Source organism: Danio aesculapii, chromosome 9 (assembly GCF_903798145.1).
Source record: "Danio aesculapii chromosome 9, fDanAes4.1, whole genome shotgun sequence".
NCBI classification, from domain to species: domain Eukaryota; kingdom Metazoa; phylum Chordata; class Actinopteri; order Cypriniformes; family Danionidae; genus Danio; species Danio aesculapii.
The window spans coordinates 46,746,961-46,751,567 of NC_079443.1; positions in this window are offsets into that span (position 1 = coordinate 46,746,961).

Here is a 4,607-nt window from a genome sequence, read left to right on the forward strand (position 1 = left end):
TAACTTTTTTACAATCTTATTTGCTCAAATAATACAAGAAAAACTCCGCAATAGTCTTATCAAACCTTTTAGAAAAGGAAAAAAAATGTGTGAGACTAATGACAGCAGCCAGAGGAGAGAATATTGTCAAATTTACTGTCCTGTCCATAGACGCTGCATTAGAAACACCTCGCATAAAGTATTCCGTTTTTTGTAATTTGAAGCAAAGATGATATAATGCATACATAAATACATATAAATGTACGTTTAAATGTATGTTTAAAAAAATCTAAATATTAAAAACTTTCAAGGATTTAAGATGCTGATGACAGTTAAACTCGTCATAACAAGCTTGTGAAAAGGGTCCATCGCTTAACTGATAGTGATAGCTCTTGGGATCTCATCTTGAGAGTTGACAGCAAAAGATTCCAAATGCAAATAGCACACTTGAAATGAGCTCTGTACCTTTTTATTTGCTAATTGTAATTGAGATAATGAGGGAATAACACACACCTGGCCATGGAACAGCTTAGAAGCCAATTGTCCCATACTTTTGGTCCCTTAACAAGTGGGAGGCACATATGCAAACTGTTGTAATTCCTAAACCGTTCACCTGATTTGGATGTAAATACCCTTAAATGAAAGCTGTCAGTCTGCAGTTAAAGCACATCTTGTCGTTTCATTTTAAATCCATTGTGTTGGTGTAAAGAGCCAAAAATTTGAGAATTGTGTCGATGTACAATCTTTATGGATCTGACTGTATATATACACTATCGAGTTTGGGGGTCATTTTTTTTTAAATTAATTAAATTTTATTCTGTTATTCAAGACGGCATTTATTAAATGTAAAAAAAAAAAAGTTAAATTGTAAAATATTTATTAAAATTTTCAATAACTGCTTATTGTATGTAGATTCAAATGAAATTATTACTCCAGTCATTATTGCTTTTATTACTATTACATTAATATTAATAATAATAATAATAATAATAGTAATAATAATAATAATAATAATAATAATAATAATAATAATAATAATAATAATAGTAATAATAATAATAATAATAATAATAATAGTAATAATAATAATAATTAATATGAGAGTGAATCATGTGACTCTGAAGACTCTAAAAATTCATCTTCAAAACCACTGGAATAAATGATTAAATTAAATGATAAACTACTTTTGAACAGTTATTTTATAGTGCAATAACATTCACAATTTTACAATTTTTACTGTATTTTTTACTGTATTACTAAGCTTATTTTAAAACATTTAAAAATCTTACTGACCCCAATCTTTTGATCTATAGTGTATAGTGCCACATTAGAATTTTATTTGTAATGAAGAAATAAATTTATTTAGTTAAAAGAAAATCTTTTTCTCAAACACATAACTATAAATCATAAATTGGAAAGAAAAAATATATATATTCAAGTGGTCTCTTAATTTCTTTCCATATAATGGAACTTTCTAAAACTGTAAGCAATAGGATTTTACAGACATTAGAATTGCCAAAAATCAGAAAGACACTACACTTGCACCTCTGCACTTTGATGAATGTGACTGTAATACAGAACATAATTCATACGTATACATTTAAAATACAACTCACAAGCTTAGAGGTATAGTTCAAACTAAAATGCTAATTTGCTGATAATTTACTCACCTATAGTTAGGGCTGGGCGATATGACAAAAATGCAATCTTGATTAATTATTTTTCATATTGAACAATAATGACATATATTTCACTATCAGTTGTTAATGCTTCTGTATGTAAAAAAATTATTGTCGGACGAAAATTCGGTGCATCTTTAATATCAACACACTTCTAGATTTTCATTTTTGCACATTTCTGCTGTGTGATTGGCTCTTAGATCAATGTAGAGTAAAAAAGTCCAGAGCTTTTCATTGTTATCATCATAAATTTTATCTCAATTTAATATAATATTGTTTATCAACCCAGCCCTACCTTCAGTCTGTCAAATATGTAGCTGACTTTTTCCCTTCCCAAGTAGAACATTAAAAGGGTAGTTCACACTAAAATGTACAATTTACTCTGTGTTTACTCTCCACAGTGTGGTTCTATATGATTTTTTTCATTGTTATTGTATGTTAAACACAACTGAACATATTCTGAAGAAAGCTGGAAACCATTGACATCTATATTAGAACAAACAAATACTATGGAAATCAATGGTTACCAGTTTCCAGCGTTTTGCTAAATATTAAAGAGTAAACTCAAACAGGTTTGTGACCAGTAAAGGTTGAGTAAATGTAATTTTCAGTGAGCTAAATCTGGTTGAACTATCCCTTTAAAGAAGATTTTAACTGTAACTGGTTCTTTACGGTGGCCGAGAGAGCTTAACATGATGCAATTTAAAAAAACGTGCAATTACAAAAAATGGCAGCAAATTGAGAAAAGATTTACATCTATTTGACAGCACACATGCTGCAAATCCTCACAACGCATACACAAAAGAGCTGCATTTTCACACAACGCAAACAATTAATAAAACACGCTGCATTTTCTCACAACACAACGGAAATGTTTCAAGGAGACCCTAAAACATGACTGACCCGACTATTTAGGTTATGCTTATTTAGGCTAATAAATACCAAAGACATGGGAATCGGGATATTAAAATAAACAAACAAAAAAACTCACCTTTTAAAGATCACCCACACCTTCACTGAGCAATAGTCACGGCACCGCAGCGTTTGTCACGTTTTAGGGTCCCCTTAAAACATTTCCATTGTCTTACATTGTTTCGTGTTGTGAGAAAATGCAGCACATTTCTGTAAATTGTTTGTGTTGTGAGAAAATGCAACGCGCTTCATGAGACACTGATTCAGAGTTCCACATGAGGTTATTAATTAGCAAATAATAACGTAACGTAAACATTATGTGAGCAGCTTACATTGTACTCCCGTGTCCTAACAACACGCTACGTAAGGAAATACGCAGTGAAAAGCAATTGGGCTGTTTGCACCAAACAAAAGACAATAGAAATTTAAATACAGCCCTTCAGGAGCGCAGAATAGTGCACTTACTGCACTCCAGTAAGTTGTAATAGTAAGGTTTACAATCTAATTAATACATATCAAACCTCTTTAACATTATTTAATAGGTAGTAGATGCTGAATCGCTGATATGTGTTGGTTTGCACCGTCACAGTTCTAAAGTTCAATTTCAAATGGATTGATTATTTTTTATATATTATATTTCATTGATGTGTTAATATTCATTAATATTCATTTGTTTCATTTTCAAGTGGCGTCCATCACATTTTAGTGTCCCCTTAAAACATTTCCTTTGTGTTTAACTCTTTTTGTATTGTGAGAAAATGCAGTGCGTATTCATAAATTGTTTGCGTTGTGGGAAAATGCAGCACGTTTCATAAGACACCAACTTAGAGTCATTTCATTCATTTGTTTGCGTTGTGGGAAAATGCAGCATTTTTTTTTTTTTTTTTTTTACAGCTTTTGTGCTGTCAAACAGGTGAAGATCTTTTCTTAATTTGCTGGTGTTTTTTGTAATTGCATGCGTTTTATGAAATTACAGCAGGTTAAGTTCTCTCAGCCACTGTAGTTCTTGGTGATTCATTAAATGCCAATTAGCGGCTACTGGCAATGTGAAAAAGGAACAAAATAAAATTAAAACCCATGGCTCCTATAACAAGATATTGACTATATTATACAGGAACGGTATGCTCCAGACTGTTGTGAATGCAATCAAGACTGTGGATTAAAGTTATTTCTTTACAAGACTTCAATGCATCATCGTTTTGCTGGGTTTTTGACTCTCAAAGGGCATGCTGCCATTAACTTGCATTTTATAAATCACCAAGAACCTCAATTTCAGCTAAAACAACTTCTACATGACTAAAAAAAATCAATATTGGATGTCTTGAGGGTGAGTAAATTAATATAGAAATATCATTATTGGGTGTACTATGCCTTTAATAAAAGTTCAAGGAAGTTAAATGAGATTGCATGAATGCATTGTAAGTAAATATATAGTTTTACCTCGATTAAATAAACCTATTATGTTCCAATAATGACAAATGTTTAATGTCGAAAACAAATATATCCATTTCCAGAGTGCTTTTGAGAACGTTTTCTACCGCAAACTGAGATCCATGAAGCAATTATTACATTGAAAATATTTATTTTATTAAAAAGGTTGAGAAACTGTGTTAAATGAAGCAATAACACATCCAATCTGCTCAAGCACATTTTTATAAATCTTCTTCTGCACGTATAACCAGTCGAGCTTTATGGATACTGTGGTACTGTACCAGTGTTTAGATGAACTTCAAATCTAAACCCCCACCGGATGTCAAAGTAGAATCGAACTGTAATATACAGATTATATACGACATCAGTATTATCAGCTGTTGTACACCATGACACGATATACAGTTTGCTATTTATTGAGTAAAAAAAAAAAAATATATATATATATATATATATATATATATATATATATATATATATATATATATATATATATATATATATATATATATATATATATATATATATCTCAGTAAATATCCATTATCCATTTACTTTGTAAAAGAGCCGACCATTTACACTGTAAGCGATTTTTAACACGTCCGT